The sequence below is a fragment of the Balaenoptera ricei genome, chromosome 2 (assembly GCF_028023285.1).
Source record: "Balaenoptera ricei isolate mBalRic1 chromosome 2, mBalRic1.hap2, whole genome shotgun sequence".
Lineage (NCBI taxonomy): Eukaryota > Metazoa > Chordata > Mammalia > Artiodactyla > Balaenopteridae > Balaenoptera > Balaenoptera ricei.
This window is the reverse complement of record NC_082640.1, coordinates 62549078-62565911: the sequence shown is the minus strand read 5'-3', so window position 1 is coordinate 62565911 and position 16834 is coordinate 62549078. Positions and strand designations below refer to the sequence as shown.

General features: G+C 58.2%; 2 long non-coding RNA genes across 2 annotated transcripts; one reads left to right on the top strand and one right to left on the bottom strand.

The window, feature by feature from the left end:
- Positions 1 to 834: 834 nt before the first annotated feature.
- Positions 835 to 12436, top strand: LOC132359233 (uncharacterized). Its single transcript, XR_009500770.1, has 3 exons — positions 835 to 991; positions 7157 to 7363; positions 10447 to 12436. It is a non-coding gene; the product is annotated as an uncharacterized LOC132359233 (long non-coding RNA).
- An 11-nt stretch (positions 12437 to 12447) lies between these two features.
- Positions 12448 to 16741, bottom strand: LOC132359232 (uncharacterized). The gene is made up of 3 exons (XR_009500769.1): positions 16508 to 16741; positions 13423 to 13541; positions 12448 to 13350 (listed from the first exon to the last, which is right to left on the bottom strand). It is a non-coding gene; the product is annotated as an uncharacterized LOC132359232 (long non-coding RNA).
- Between the last annotated feature and the right edge of the window lie 93 nt (positions 16742 to 16834).

The window sequence follows — 16834 nt, the reverse complement described above, 5'->3', positions numbered from 1 at the left end:
AAAACACTTTGGCTGTACCTAGTAAAGTGGAACGTGCCCATGCCCTGGGGCCCAGCAATTGTGCTCCCAGGTTTGTACCCCAGAGGAACTCTGAACGTGTGCCCCAGGACATGGGATGGCACTGATGGTAATAAGAAGGCTGTGAAATTACCAATTACTGAACACTGGTGTATGCCAGGTGTGGTTTAAGTTCTTTGCATAAATTAACTCTTTTGCTCCTCTACACATTTATGAATTTGGAGGCGCGGAGAGGTTGAGTAACTAGCACGAGGTCCCAGAGCTGTGAGAAGAGCAGTCGGTGGCTACGGGGTCCAGAATCTGCCCTAACCACGAGCGAGGCAAAGCACTCTGTGCTCAGTGTCTCATTTAACACTGCACCCATAGACCTGTGAGGCAGTGACTTTGTTCATTTTACAGATCAAGAAACTGAAGAGCAGAAGTGTGCACGAGGTCACATACGTAGTGAATGGCAGGGCTGGGAACGGACTCTTAATGCAGCTGTCCAACTTCTCCCGCAGATGCCTCTTTTCAGTTAGGTCAGGGGTAACCCAGCGCGGTGACGAGAGGGAAGCAGAGGACGCGGGGAGGGGGGTCTGATCATCCCACGTCTCGGCTCTGGCTCCACCCGACCCCCCAAGCCTCGCACAACAGGGGGGTCACCTGAGGGACATGAGCATCTCCGGGACCAGCTTTCCCAGCCACGAGCCGCAGCTTCCCCCACCTCATTGGCCAGGGCTGGGCATGTGCCCTCCGCGCAGCCAATGGGGCGAGCGGGGGTGGGGGGCGGCTGGGAAGCGCCTGGGGCAGACAGCGTCTCCGCGCGCCTCCCTGTGAAATGAAGTGCCGGTTACTGCCCGGAAAGGAGGGGGAGTTGGTGGCTTGGGACTTCTGAAAGAGAAGGTTTGTAATCACCACCGGAAGGAAGGGGAGAAGGAACCGACCAGACCAGCAGGACTGGGAAGAGTGGGAGCCCCCGCTGCGCTTGGAGACAGTGAGTACAAACCCCGTCAGCAGCTGGGACACAGGGACACACAAGAAGGCAAAGGGGTAGTGGGGTGGCCTTCTGTGCCAGGGGAAGAAACCGGAGCCGGGTCTGAGATACGACGGTGGAGGGCAATGCTCCGCCTATCGGGAGGGCCTTTGGGACAGGGGGGCAGCCATCTGGTTTGGAGGCATTCCCTCGTAAGGGACCCAAATCGCTCAGGCCCATATGAGCAGACAGGACGGGTATTTATTCTCCGACACCAGGGTGTGTGGAGGAGCCCAAGGGCAATGGGACCTGGGGCTGGCCTCAGGAAGGGTCTGGAACCCAGAAGCGCTGCCTGTGGAAGGTATTCCTCCCCTCCTGTCCTGAAGACCAGCTCAGCCTGACGCCTGAGCTACAGAGCAAGGTGAGATGACCATCCCAAAGGTCAAGTTTATGTCTTCTGCATGCATGAGACCCCCTGGGCTGAACCAAAATCTCTCCATCCCAATTTCACTTTCTGGGAATCATCAGCTCCATTTGCTCTTACTGAAATACAACTTTTTCCGCAGAGAAAAACAGGGCGGTTGACAGCTCCCCAGTTTTATGTGTCCAGTCTTCAGCTCTGGAAAGATTACTCTTTTGTCTTAAGTCCAGTGACCCCAGGAAGGAGACCATTGGTTCAGTTGGGTTCAGCACCCAGTGCTGGACCAATCAGTTGAGAACTTGGCAGCCCCCACAGTAGCCTGTATATGGCAGGGAGGGCAGAAAACATTTTGTGGAGGACAATGCTGGAGAAACAATCCCAAAGATGTTCTGTCCCATCACCCTGCCAGAGTCCCCCTCTGCAAAACCCTGCTTCACTTAAGGCAGTAGATGGGGGGAGCGTTCAGTGACAGCATCGAGGATGGTTCTGGGGGGCATGTGGCCCAGCTGACAGAGCTCTGTAGGGGAAGGAAGCACAGAGGAGGGTGGGGAGGGAAGTTCAGAAAAAGAAAAATGGCCAGATGACCTTGAGGGGGATGACAACCCTAAGCAGGCCTGGCCTGTGGCCATTGAAGATGGTCCTGCTATCAAGCTCAGAATAGGCAGTGTGAAATGAGAAACCACCTTTCTGGGACAGGTTAGGGAACCAGGGGGCTTAGCTGCTGTTTTGCTGTGTGATCTAGGGCAAGTTACTGCCCTTCTCTGGGCAGTTTCCTGTCTGTGAAATGGAAACTGTAGAGTGATTTGAATGAAGCACAAGTAAATGAAAACTCACTTTGAAAAGCCTAAAGCCCAGTGCCCAAGGCCTTCACCAGTAAGACAGAGGGTCCCAGCCATCACTCTGCTGGCACTGGGGCAATGAGTGGGCCAACCAAGCCCCACAAGGACCCCAGCATCCCCACTTGGCCACTCCCTGCCCAGCTCTACTCTGAGCCACAGGGTCCCCCTGGGAAAGAGCCAGGTGGCCTCAACCACTGAGAGTCAGGAACCTTGTGCCGGCATGAGCATTTCAGGCCCCGTGGCAGGTGGGGGACAATGACAGCCTCTTACTGCAGCCACCTACAATAGGCCTGACAGAGACTTTGGCCTTGGGGGCTAAAGGCATAGCCACCGGGGCCTCCCCTCTCCCCAAGAGTCTTTGTCCCCGCTTGGTTTCCTGAGGCCTATCAATGCAGGCCCTCTGTGCCAGGACTGCCCGGCTCCCTGGGGCTGGGCCAGGGGCTGACCTCAATCTCTTATGCTGCAGAGCGAGGCTGTGAATCTGTTCCCTCGTGGCTCTGGGCCTCAGTCTCCACGCCACCTTTCTTCCCCAGCCTGGGCACTGCCCCTGGCTGCTTCTCAGATGCTCCTCTCCTCTGGTTCCAGGGCTGTGGCTAAGATCTGGAAGCAGATGAGGCAGAGGCAGAGGCTGACCCCCACAGAGGGCGCAGAGGCAGGGCAGGTACCAGGTATGCGGTAGCTCCACCTCTGCCAGGGAAGGGTGGGCAGTTGAGCAATCCAGGAGAACCAGCAAAGGTCCAAGCTGGAGGGACCCTTCGAGCCTCTGTTTCCCCCTCCAACTTGCGGATAGGGAGACGAAGACAGAGAGAGAAACTGGGCCTGGGTCCCACAGGGAGGCAGGGGTCACTCTGCCTGTCCCTCTGGAGAATCCCCAAATGCTACCTTCAGGAGTTGAGAGGCGGATGGAGGCTCCTGCCCTCCCGGCGCTGGAGCCCTTGATGCTCGGAGCTGCACCAGCTCCTGTTCCCTGTGGACACAGTTCCCAGCCTGAGGGTCCACTGACGGATCTACCTCCCTTCCCCCGGGATCCCCAGAGAGCAGCTGAGGCAAAAGACAGGATCCCCCACCCCATCCAGCTCCTCCATGCAGGGTCATAAAGATGAGGCCCTTGGTAAGAGTGAAATAGGATCCAAGAACTAACAGTATTCAAGCTCCTGGTCGTGGGCATTGCTACATTGTCTATCACTGGTGGCTGCACATTATATCAAATTGTTTCCTGAACTTAATAAGAAGTGCAAACAATGCCTAGTTGGTGGAACAATGGATAGACTTTGTGACTGAAGCCTCATACACAGTTGGTCTTGGGCACATCTCTGTGGTTTTATGGTTTTAATACTGACTCACCCAAACTGGACCCCAGGTATCAGGAAGCTTAGGGGGACTGGAAACAGGCACTGTGCTCCATGCACTGTCTCGTGTAATCCTCACATCGTCCTTTGAGGTAGGTACTGTCAGTATCCCCATTTTGCAGATGAGGAAACTGAGGCTTAGAGAAGGCAGACTTGCTCATGCTCACCTAGTTGGTTGGTGGTGAAGCTGACTCGAGCACAGGACTTTTCAGCTCTGAAGGCCACTCTCCTTCAATCTCTGACGCCAGGCCCAGGAACCCAGACATCCTGACTCCCTGTGCCCCCAGAACCCACCTAGCCACGCTCCCTCCTGCTTCTTCCCCTAGATTCCCCTCTTCAGAGAGGAGAAGGCAGACAGGGCGATACATCAGGCCCCAGGCCCATCAGTATCCCCCGAGGGGATGAGAGGGCTCACTTAACAGCTTGTCCCCAAACGCCCCCTGCCACCTGCCCCAGATTCTCAGGGGCAGGGGAAGAGCTGTGGGGCCTGGTGAGCATCTCTGTGAGGGAGGGGGGTTTCTCCCCCTGAGCCCCTCAGATCCGGGTGCCTCTCACCGCCTGTGGTCCTCACTTTCCCACCAGCTCCTGCTCCAGAGTCCTCAGCTGCTGCTCCAGCCTCAGCTTCTCAGCAAGGCTCTCTGCCACCTTGAGGGGCAGTGGGGAGAGGCAGTGAGCACATTCAAGGGCTTCAGCCCTGTCGGGAAGGGGGCAGTGAGGGCTTGGGAGGGACTTGACTAGGGAGTCGAGGAAGGGAAAGCCAGTGGCCACAGTGTGACCAGGAATGGGCAGGGGAGACTGTGGGTCCCTCCCTGGGCATGCAGGCCTGGCAGCAGCACAGAGGTGGGGGTGAGTTGAGCCCCTGGTTCTGGGGACCCTCCAGGACCAGCTGCTGAGCCTCCAGCTCTGAGGCTTGAGCTTTCAGCACGTCCCAGACTTTCTCGAGCTTAGGCCGCATCTGGGTCAGCTCGGAGCCCACCTCCTGCAGCGAAGTCTGCAGGAACTGGGGGTGGGGGGACGGTCGTTGGCTCCTATCTCGATCTGGTGCTTCTCCAAGGACATCACCCCACTCCATTCTCACAGGGGCCTGCCTGGGACTATGCCTTGACCCAAAGAAGGGACAGATGACTATCAGGTGCTGGGAGAAGCTGATGGATCAGCACTAGGGGGAAGGAGCAAGATGGCCTCTTTCTTCCCCTCCAAATTTTTAGGTGACTAAAAATTTCCCTGAATCCAAAAATATTGATGGGTGAAACTCCCTCAGTGCTTCCTGTATGACTAATTCCTTCCAGCCCGAGAGCTTCCTAAGGGCAGGCCTCGGTCTCCAAATCCCCCTCTGTCTCCAGATCCTCCCCTCTCTCCCTGCACTGGGTCCCTGTGCACCAGGCCAGGCCCACAGAGCCTTGACCGTGATGCACTTGCTTTGTGTTGACTGGTGAGCCCACCCTGCCAAGGAGTGAGTGCCTGGTCCCCACTCAGGGCCACCCCGAGACCATGCAAGAGCAGGGCAGCCTGGGGTCCAGCCTGCAGTGGGTCTAGGCTCAGCTCTTGGCCCTCGGAGGAGACATCCTGATCCCGATTCACTGGTTCCAATAAGCCTTCCCCTCCCCGCCTCCGGAGTTCACCCTACCTTCACCTCTCCAGGTGGCCTCGGCCTCAGTTTCCGGGCCACAAGGACCCAGTGTGGTCTTAGAGGGCCCAGTCCACACAGCTGCATCCTCTGCCTGGGAGGCCCTGTCCCCAGCCCTGAGGGAGGGCAGCCAGGACCAACCCAGGCCAGCTCTCACCTCCCAGTGGGGCTGCAGTGGCTCTGCCCCTGCCTGCTCCCAAGCTTTCCCTTCTGCCACTGGTGGGGGGGGGGGGGGGTGGTCCCTGGACACTGCTTGGGTTTCTCTGCAGGCCTCGGCTCTGGCAGCACCTGGGGCAGGCCTTGCCCACATCCCATTCTGAATGTCATTAGCCCAACCAAGGACAGTGGGCCACTCCACTGGGACACAGGCCCTAAAGATCTGGAGTGTGACCCAGGGACAGCAACCTAATGGGTAAACTAAATAGGGTCACAGTATCAGTGAGGGTCAGGAACCCCTGAGTCCTGCCGACACCAGGCCCAGTGCACAGATGGGGACCTGAGCCCAGAGTCAGCAGAGGGTTTGTCCAAGGCCACCTGGCCACAACCCCCATCTCTGTGTTCTTGGAAACCCTGCTGCCTGAGAGGCCCAGGGAGGATTCCACAGTGGCCTCCCCTGCAGACTATGGGACTGGAGGCTGAGGGGAGTGGGCTTGGCTGGTGCCTACTCAGTAAATACCAGTCTGGTCCCCAGAGAGAAGCCAAGCTGGGCCCAGACCTCCACAGGGGGCTGGGGATGGGGTGGAGCCCACCTTGCGTGCACAGACTCAGAGCCTGCCTGGGGTCTCTGCCGGGGCCCGCACCTGTGGGAAGAGGGCGGGTGCCTAGGACTCAGGAACACCTGGGCGGCTGACCTTCCTTCTCAGCCGGCTGGACTGTCCAGGTTCTCATGTCCCTGTCCTGGGGTGTGGGCAGGCCCGGGCCACACTCAACCGAGGGCACCTACCCTTGCCCCTAGTAGCTCACGCTGCAGGTTCCGGTGCCAGCTGCACCCAGAGTCCTGCTCCTGCCCCCAGGCATCCAGCTCAGACTGGAGTGAGAGGCCCTCGTCCATTTGTGGACAGAAGGGCTGCCTTAGCCCAAGAGGCCCCACACCCTGGACCTGAGCCCCCAGGTACTTACAGGGGCCAGGTCAGGGAGTTTGCGACCCATTATACAGACAGGGAAGCTGAGGCACCATGAGGGGAAGGGGCTAGTGCCTGTGACGGAGCCCGGGCTGCTTACTTTTTTGCACTAGGTCCCTGGTTTCAGGCTTGGGGAAGACTCTAGGGTCGTCAGGAAGGGCTTCTGGGGGCCCTGACCCCAGGTGGGCCCCAACTCCCCCCACCCCAGGCAGCCCCTAGCTCCTCCCACCTTCCACCTCTGGATCCTGGCAGTCATCTGGTTGTTTTTCCTCTCCAGAGCCTGCGTCTTGCTCCTGTCACTGGCCAGGCCCAGGCAGTGAAGGGCAGATTGCAGCCCCATCTGAGGGGAGCCCCCACCCCCATCCTCTCATGCCCACAGACACCCCCACACAGGCTCTTGAGTCTGGGCAGGGCCCGGCCTGCAGAGAGGAGCCTGATTTCCAGCCTGGACCCCAGTCTGCCTCCCTCACCCGTATGTGGATGAGGTGCCTGGGGGCTCACTGAGCGGCCCCTCCCGTGGACACTCCAGCCCCTCTGCGGCTGTGCCAGGGTCCTGGGATTAAGGGAGGGGAAAAACAAGACAAAGAACAGCTGGGTCCCCAAGATCCCAAGTCACACCCAACCCACCCAACAAGAAGGTAGCAGGAAGCAAATTGGAGGGTGTTGTGGGTTGAACTGTGTCCCCCACAAAAAAAGGTATGTTTGCATTCTAACCTCCACTACCCCAGGATGGGACTTTATTTGGAGACAGGGTCTTTACAGAAGTAAATTTAAAATGAGCTCATTAGAGTGGGCCCTAATTCAGTGTAACTGGTATCTTTATAAATAGGGGAAATTTGAACACAGAAACATACACACAGGGAGAGTCCTCTGTGAATATGAAGGCAGAGACTGGGGTGATGCGAATGTCCAAGACTGTCAGCAACCACCAGAAGCTGGGGGAGAGGCAGGAACAGATGCTCTCTCACAGCCCTCAGAAGGAACCAACCCTGCCAACATCTTGATCTCGGACTCCAGCCTCCAGAACTTTGAGACAGTAAGTTTCTGTTGGTTAAGCCCCCCATTTTGTGGTCCTTGGTTATGGCAGCCCTAGCAAGCTAACACAGAGGGTGAATGAGATCAAACCCCCATGGCAGCTCTTTGGCCCCAAAGGGACCCTGATTCAGCAGGGAGACTTTTGCCTCAAAGAGGCCAGGCCTGCAGCAGCATGAAGTTTGTAACAGTAGCAGCTAACATCTCATGACTATGTGCCACGTGTCCAGCACAGCACTGAGCCTCTAACATGCTTGTCCAGTTTAACCCTCACAGCCAGCTGCTGGGGAAGGAAAGCTGTTGCTGTTCTTGGTTCTTACAAATGAGGGCCAGAAAAATGGAGTAATTTGCCCAAGGGCACACAGCTAGTATTATGTGGAGTCAGTGGGCAGGCTCCAGAGCCCACAGTCTTAACCACTATTTTGGGGACAGTGAAGCCCACAGAATTCTGGGATTGAAGAGGAAGACAGACTGAGGTAGAGACCCAGAGAGGGTCAGGGTGGAAGGAGCCTGAGGTGGGGGATGGGACTAGAGGTGGAGAGTGCTGGAGGCCCTGGGTGCCCCTCACGTCCCCTGCAGCCAGATGTTGATGCAGCATCAGACCCTGTCCGGCTGCTGCCCCCTCTCCCTGCTGTGTTTGGCCCATTGGCTGCTCTACACAGGACCCCTGCCCATGATGCAGGGTCAACTTCTAGGTCACCTTCCCTGGACAAGCACAGGGCCTGGGGCACCCATTCACTCACAGGTGAGTCCTAGTCCTGGGAGGAGCTCCCAGGGACTGGAAAGAGGGAGACAGGGCAGGGCAGTCCCTGAGGGGCACGGAGCTGGGAGATCCTAGAGCTGGGGCTCACATCTGCACTGGTTACGGGCCAACTGCATGGTGTTTGCATAGGGCTCCCCTGGCACCACCTCCCGCCTTCCCAGAGCCTGAATCTGACCAGAGGGCCTGGCCCTTGGTCACTGAGTGCCCTACCTTCTCGCTGACATGACCCACTGCACACCCCGTAAAGAACAGAGTCCCTCCAGGCCCCAGGGAGACAATCTCCGACCCCCAAGAGTCTGGGTTGAGAAACAGACAAAAACCGAGATTTTTTTCTGTACAAATGTGCAGTTGCAGACTGTTACTGCAAATTTGCTTCCTTGAGGAACTAACAGCCCTCTCAGAGCCCAGCTCTGGACCCCAGTTTCAGGTTCACCAGTTTAGACCAACTCCACCTTCTATGAGGCCCGGGCCAGCTAAGCACTGCTGCTGAGACCCCTCTCCCTCTGCTTCCAGCCATAGCAACAGATCACCTCTGGTTGGGGTCCTGCTGCACAGCGTGGATCCCATCCAGGTCCTTACAACTCTCCATCCCTGTGGCTCTGAGCCATCTCCTCGGTGTCTGTATCTATTTCTCTGTGTCTCTGTGTGGGCACATCTGGGAGCAAGCGCACGTGTCTCTGGGTGAGTGTCTGATGTATATCTTGGTGTGTGTGTGTGTCCAACTGTCTGTCTGCCCGTGCACACAGGCATTTGGCCAGGAGACTAAGGGAGGGTCCTGGCCAGCAGGAGGCCTCCTCCAGGAGGAGCTAGAGGTAAAGTCGGGTGGACAGGGCCTGGGACCCCCGAGCCCTTGCTGTGGCCCCCACACTTCACAGCAACTCCTCACCTCCTCCACTTCTCATTTGGGTCAGGGACTATTCACAACCCCCCCGCCTCCATGCCTCTCCTCTCTGGGCCTTTGCATGAGCTCTTCCCTCTTGTTGAAATGCCCTTTTTTCTTTTGTTCCTTGAAGATGCCTGTTCATCCCTCAGCGAAGATTTCAAGGCTCAGCAGCCCCCTCTTGGGGGAGGACTTTGCTATCTGCCGCCCTGCCCATAGCTTTTATAGTGCCTCTCCCCTCATTAGGCACATTAAATTATAATTGCCTGCTTGATTCTCCCCACCCCCAATACCAGAAGCATTTGGGGACAGGGAGTGGTCTGCTCCTACTTTGGTTCTACTGTGTACAGAAGAGGGCCAGACACGTAGTGGGTGGTTTGTAAATGCATGCTGAATGAATGAATGGAGAATGACGGAGCATGATGAGGAAGAGGCAGAAGGGAAAGAAATGGAGGACAAAGCCGGGACATCCTAAGAAGGGGGAAGAGATTCATTGGCATGCAGGAGGAAGGACAGGGCGGTGGGGAAGAGAACGGGGAGGGAGAGGAAAGGGGTGGACAGAATGCACCAACCTGGGGAGGTCAGGCCTCATTCTGCTTCTGAAGTCTCTGTAGTTCTTCCTCTGAATTTCAGAGCAACTGCTACCTGGTGCCAGCATGCCTTCCAGTGCTCAGCCACCTTCTCATGAAGCCTGGGATGTGATTCTTTCTCCTGCTCTTTCCCGAGGGGCACTGGTACCTCGTGGACCTTGAATGTGCTAGTAGAAATGGGGTGGTCTGGGCACAGCATGGACCTCAGATCACCCACACCTTGTTTTCATACATTTTCAATGATTCCTTTCCAAGTTGCATGGGTGTCCTCACTATGTCCTGATGGCAGGGATGGGGACTGGGACAGAGACTGCTCCTTCACGGCTCCCTGTACACACAAAACCCTCTGTCCTGAGCACTTCCACTCCCAATCATCCTGCCTTGAGCTCAGCAGCTAAGGTTATCTCACCTCCCCTGAGCCTGGCCCTGGGCCAGCAGGAAGGGCTCAGCCATGTGTAGGGGAGACAGGACTTGTTGAAGCTGACATATTTCCCACATGCTCCCATAAATGAGCCAGAATGTGACAACCAGGAGTGTTGATACCTGGGGAAGGGAGTCTGGCCTTGGCCACATGATTTAGGGATTGGGGTTCTGGGCTCCTTTCCTTTACCGGCTGTGACAGAGGCTGGCCCACCTCCTGCCCACAGGCCATCTCACCCAGTGTGAGAACGGGACCGCCCACCCCAGCCCAGCTTGAGCACTGAGGGGTGGGCCCGAGCAGCCATTTACCAGGCCTCCTGGCCCAGGGCTGCCCTCAGCGCTGCTAGCAGCACCGACTTCTCCCCAAGCAGCCAGACACGCTCTGCCTCCAGGGCCTGCACGTGGCACTCCAACACCGTCTTTTCTCCTTGCAGCTGCTGCAGCTGCTCCAAGCAAGCCCCTGGCTGCTGGTGGCTCTGGCCCAGCTCTTCGGAGTCTCTTGTTTACCTGTGAAGACCCCGCTCCATCCTGAGTCATGGCTCAGCCTCCCCTGGCTGGGATCTGTCTGCTTGAGCTAGCCCGTGGGTCTTTACCCACGCAGCTCCCTCCTCCCGAGTTCCTGACCTCCGCATCCTCTGAGAGTCAACCCTTCCAGGAGCCCTTCTCTGACCACCCCGGCCCACAGAGGCTTCTCAGAACTCCAGGCTTCAACTCTGGACCAAATGATTTAAGGCTGGACAGTCCCTGGCTGCCCACCAGCAGAGGGTGCTGTTTTGGTGGACAAGGGTGTGAACTGTGCTCTCTGGAGTTGGGCTGTGTGGGGGCCCTGCTCCAAGCTGTCCCTCCTGGTCGTTCTCTTCTCCATGGTGTCCTTAGGGCCACTCAACCTCAGAATCCCCCAAGCACAGGGCCCAGGTTCCCCTGCTTCTCTGCTCCCTGGCACAGGTGGGCATAGCCTGGCTCATGTGGTACCCTGGGTTCCCTGCAGGGCTGACAAGTTCCCTGTCTTGACCCACCTGGGTGAGCATCAGCAGCCGTTCCTGCAGGAAGGCTGTATCCTGAGCCTGTGCAGGGGTCTCAGCTACCCCCACCGAGAACCCATCTGGGTCCTGAAGTACCTGTGCCCTGTTGCCATCCCAACTCTGCTCCTGGCCTTGCAGGCCTGGCACCAGCATCTCCTGCAGGTACATTCAGTCTAGGGGGCTCCTCCCAATCTTCAGACCACACTGTTATGACCCTGAACAAGCTTTTCCCTACCATCCGGACTGTTTTCCCATCTGAACCGTGAGAGGAGTCAGCTGGATGATCGCAGGGTCTTCCCAAATGTTTGGGAGAGGGGCGTCCCTCTTGGGCGAAACAGAAGCCCCTGCACTGGCCTACTTCCCCAGCTACTGCTCCAAGAATGAAGACCTGGGAATGAAGTATAGGGAGGGCCGAATGTGTGGGAGGGCCAGTGTTCAGGGCCCTGCCATGCACCCACTTGGAGGGGGGGGCTCTGGTCATCCCTACCTCAGGGGGCCCCAGGCTGAGCCCTGGGCCAAGGGACTGTCGGCCCATCTGGTCCAAACACTGCTGGGCCTTTTCCACTTCTGTCTGCAGTAAGTAGCAGGATCATGGGGGCAGAAGGGACTGTCTGCCCGTCCTCTGCCACTCTGCCCCTCCCCCATCTCTGAGCACCCTCACTTGTCTTCTGCGTCCTGGTCTGGCCTCCTCCACTCCTTCTGTCTCTGAGATCCCCACAGCCTCTCCTGCTCCAGGCAGGCCACAGAGCATTCCACCTGCTGGGGGGAGGGCTGAAGGCAGCACAAGTCCCTGGAGAGGGCTGGCCCAGTCTCACGACACACATTCCCCACCCCCGGCAGGGTAGCATCTGCAGCCCCTGATAAAGCAGGCTCACTCCACAAGGCCCTGCCTGCTCCACCAGCTGTGATAAGCCCAGCTGGGGGCCCAGCATGGACCTGTGCCCTGGCTTGTACACAAGGGACTGTGCCCTGCAGCTCTGAGGAGCTGCACAGCTGTTATCACCACTGGCTCCAGATGTGAAACCCTCCACCTCCAGCTGGACACAAGACACATCACCTTCTCCAGCCCAGCTCCTGATGGCTTTGGAGCTCCAGCAAGAGTACAGGGGCTGGGGCTTCCCTGGTGGCGCAGTGGTTAAGAATCCTCCTGCCAATGCAGGGGACACAGGTTTGAGCCCTGGTCCGGGAAGATCCCACATGCCGTGGAGTAACTAAGCCCGTGCGCCACAACTACGGAAGCCCGTGTGGCTAGAGCCCGTGCTCCACAGCAAGAGAAGCCACCGCAGTGAGAAGCCGGCGCACCGCAACGAAGAGTAGCCCCCGCTCGCCACAACTAGAGAAACCCCGCGTGCAGCAACGAAGACCCAACACAGCCAAAAATAAATAAATAAATAAATTTTAAAACAACAACAACAAAAAAGAGTACAGGGGCTGCTGTTGTGGAATGCTGGAGAGTGAGCAGGCATGTCAACTGGGTTCGCAGGGTCCTCCCTGGCCGGTAGGGAGCAGTGGCTCTAGGAGGGTCAGCTGTGCGCTGAGACCACCAGGTCACATAAAGGCTTAGGTATCTAGGCCATCACAGGGTAGCACTGTCCATACTCTCACATGGGGCAGGGATGCTGGGTACCTCCCCTAGAAGCCTCAGTGTGCATAACCCTCTCTCCCTCCCTGGGGACTGAAGCTTCACCAGGGGTGACTGGGCTTCGGAGGAAACTCTTCTGTCCACTGAGCTAAAACCAGCCACCTCCTTCCCTCTTATTCTACCTGGGAAGGGAAGGGCAGAGGTTCCCTGGTCCTTCCTTTGCCTCTATCCACTGCTCCCAGCCACACCAGGCAATGCACTGCACACCTCCAGGGGGTGCCATTCACAGAGATGACACTTTCAACATGGTAGCCCTCTTGGGGACTCAATTTCCCTCTGTCTCCTTTGGATGCCCCAGGCCCTGACAAGCCTTCTTCCTGAGAATATGACACCAGATATGGGCATCAGCCCTGAGCATTCTGGGGTTTTCAGTCTAGTAAGGGGAACTTGCTAGCTCGGGGGACCTCCCTGGGGCTGTGGACAAGCAAGGAAGACCACGAGGAGAGGACCAGAGCCTCACTTTCTGCTTCGGAGCCAGCAACTCACACTGGATCCTGCTGAGTCCCAGATCACGTTCCCGCTTCTGCAGCAGCTGTGCTTGCTCAGACAGGGCCTCCAGTGCTGCCCGCAAGCGACCAGCCAGCTCAGCCCGCTGCCACCTGCTCTCTGCCAGCCACACCCACAGGTTCTTCTCTGACCGCTCCCAGTCTCCCTCAGAGGCCCTGTCAGAGCACCTGCCAGGGAAAGAGCAGTCAGGCTTCGGCCCAGGCCCCAGGGACTGCCGTGCCCAGCCTCCCCACACTCACCTGCATCCTTCAGTGGGGCTCAGTGAGTGAGCCCAGTCCAGTAGCCAGGGGTGATGGGAGTGCCGGAAACAGCAGGCAGCACCAGGCATCAGGTCCGTGGGGCTCTGACTCAGTGGGTCCTGACAGCAGGATAGAGGGGAGACCCTGGAGCTGGGGCACGCCTGCCCTCCCAGAGCACCAGCCTCTGAGGCCTTGCCTCAGTTGCAGAAACAGGCCCTGGGGCTGAGTGGGCACTTAAACCCTTCAACCCCAAACTTTCGCCCAGGATTCTCCCTGTTGATTCAGATTTCAAATAAACACCAGCCTCAACCTCGATAAACAGTTCTCATTTCCAACAGATTCCATGATCTGTGGGTGCTATGGCCCAGCTACTTGCTGAACAAACACGGGTTCATTTGATCCTCCCGGGTTTGGGGTGGGGGGACTGAAGCTCAGAGGGGAAATAAGTTGCCCCGAGTCACGCAGGTAGTCAGTCCACTGCAAACTGGGCCCACATTCCCCCATCCTGCTGCTCTCTTTCCCAGTGTGGGAGCCTAGAAATGGCCGGGGCTGGGGAACATCTGGGGAGACACTGTATTTTAGCTCTGACGTAGGGGGTCAGAAGCCCTCAAATCAAGTCACTGCTCCAGTACCTCTCTGGCTTTCAGAGCTTCAGCTGTAAGGCAGGGGCCCTGACCCGTAACTGACCTGCCTTTTCCTCACATTCCCAGACCCGTCCCCGCTCAGGATTGTAGCACCACCCACCAGGCCCTCTCCCTTCTAGACACCTTGACTCTCTCCTCTCCCCTGACTCCAGGCTCAGGTTACTGTAGCTCCCTCCTGTGCTGTCTCCCTCCATTTCACCAACACACAAGGCCTCTCCAAAATGGACCATGAGGACCAGTCCCTGCCCCGCTCCTTCCACACCCTGCATAGCACCCACAACTTCACACTGGCTGGGTTCTCTGTCTTTCCCACTTAGAGGCAGGGGCTCGCTATGGGCAGCCCCTAGCCCTTACTGAGACCCTGAGCTTGTCTGGCTTGGTTTGCGGGGGGTGCTCATGGTCTACCGGAGTGGGGAGTGGTACAGGTCAGGCTGTTGAGCTTGTGGAGCCAGTGCAGAGGGAAGCACAGCCACCAAGTGCCGTGGCAGCAGAGAGAAGGGAGTCTGACCTTTCCTTGGGGCTCCCAGAAAGGCTTTCCAGGGTGACCCTTGGGCTAAGGCCTGAAGGTGAATTAACTGCCCCGGAAAGGGCAAAGATGGATGTGGCAGATAGAAGAGAGCAAGGGCAGGAGGACAAGGAGGGGATCAGAGAAGGTGGGGCCTGGGGGGAGAGGTGAGCTGAGCCAAGAGCACAGGGGGGCCAAAGGGAGATCAAGGGGGCCATAGTTGCTGTGGGGCTCAGGTGGCTGGTGGCAAGGCACAGGGCAGAGGCATCTCCTTGGTGTCCTCAACCAGCACAGAAAAGACTTGGCGGGCACATGGGTTGAGGCCCAGAGAAAGAGCGTGGACCTGAGGGGCGGAGGATGTCGAGCAAACCTTCTCTGAAGGTGGTCCAGGCCCCTGACCTCCCCAGCCACCAGTTGCCAAGGTCTCAGCCATCCAGCACTGGAGGAATGAGGGGGGTGGGGTGGGGTGAACTGGGGGTGGGGGAGTTACCCATACTTCACTTTTCCCAAGTGCCTCTCTTTCTTCTAGGTGTGAGTTCTTTTAGGAACAAAGAGACAAAAGAATGAGGCTCTAAGGCAGAATTTCAGGCAGGACAGCTGCTGGACTGAAGATTTTAGAGGGGGAGCTGGGAGATGGCGCCTATCCTACTTCTGAAAAAGAAAGCTCTGCTTCTTTACTGGGAGGCGGGGACTCCTGTGTTCTCGATGGTGGGAGGGCTAGCGGGAAGAGGGCCCGACTTACCCCCTCAGAGCCTGGCGCCCAGGTCAGGGCTAGGGACAGGAGCCTCTCTGAGCTCCTCCACCCTCAGCTGCTGACGCAATCGCAGCTTCCAGGAGCCATGGAAACTGCGGGCAACACCAAGAGGTGGGAGGAGGAGACACCAGAGTCCTCCCGCCTTGTCTGAGTGGGTGAAACCCTTAGATGAAACCCGGCTGGTATGGCTGCGGGCCATAGGCCACGCTTTGGGGCCCAGGAAAGAATGGCAACTCAGAAGCTCCGACCCCTGAGGCAGGAGCCTAAAGGGGCGGGATCTAGGGGCGCAGACAGCCGGGCTCTTGGTCATCAACTGCACACTAGAAGCAGCTGCTGAATTTTCTATACTGGGGGAGAATGGGTGCATTTGGTTGGAGGGGGACCAGGAGCCGGTTTTGAGGCTGCAGCAGTGTAGCAAGCATCCCGTTTTTACTTAACTTCTGTTGTTTACTTCCGGTAGGGATGGTGGAACTAACGGAGATTTTGGGGGTACCAAGCACCCGCTCAAGCCACGCCGTCAGAACCCAGTTTAAGGGGGAGCCAGAGGCTAGAGACTGGACAGCCCTCCCTAACTCCTGAGGGGGCGGCTCCGCTCCGACAGCGCCTGAGTGGCTGCGAGGTGACGACTCGCGCCAGGGGCGTGCCCAGCCTCATTGGGGAGGGGCCGGGGGCGGGGCCGGGGAGAGGGAAGGTTGGCGGCCAGGCCCTGCGGTGCTGTCCCGGGGAGCGGTGGGGCCTGGAGGCATGCTCTGTCCCTGGCGTGGCGCGGGGGCAGTTAGAGGACGCTCCCGCCCTCTTTATTGAGCGACGCCAACTAGAGCCCGGGGGCGGGGAGTGTGGGGCCCTCACAAACAGTGAGGTCTTCCAAAGGACCCAACCTCGGTTTTCTCATCTGGAAACAGGGCCTCGTTATTCCGCTCTGACCATGCGCGGGACAAGTAGGTGGGCGGGGCTTTGGTGAGCCCACGCTCGCGGCCCGGGCAAAGGGGTCGCCCAGTGACTCCGGGGAGAAATGTCAGCCGGGTCGGCCAGCGGCGGGGCTCAGGGCTTTTGTTTGGCAGGGGTTTATAAACTGAGAAACAATGCTGGTCCGCTTAGTGCCGTCCTCCAAGGATGCTCAAGGAAAAGGAGACACCCCCCCCCCTTTCTTCCAGACCCCATCCCTCCAGAGGCCCCGCCTACGTGACTCTCCGGTATCTTCTCAGAAACTGTTGTGCACCTACGGCTTGCCGCCACGGCTTAAAAAAACCTCCACACAAAGAGAATAAGGTCTCATTTGCTTCTTCCACATAACTGGGAGCCGGGACAGCCTTCCCGAGCCTTCCGTGATCTTTAGCGCCCTCCTGGGCCCCGGAGCCAGGCGGGCGCTCAAGGCCCGCCTGGTTTTCACTGGGGCGACAGGGGAACAATGCCCTCCTCCCCGCACGCAGGAAGGGACAGGCGGGCACAGGCGGGGTTGGGGCTCCACCTTTTGGCTTCCGGCGCCGTGGGCCGGGGACGCCCCCGTCG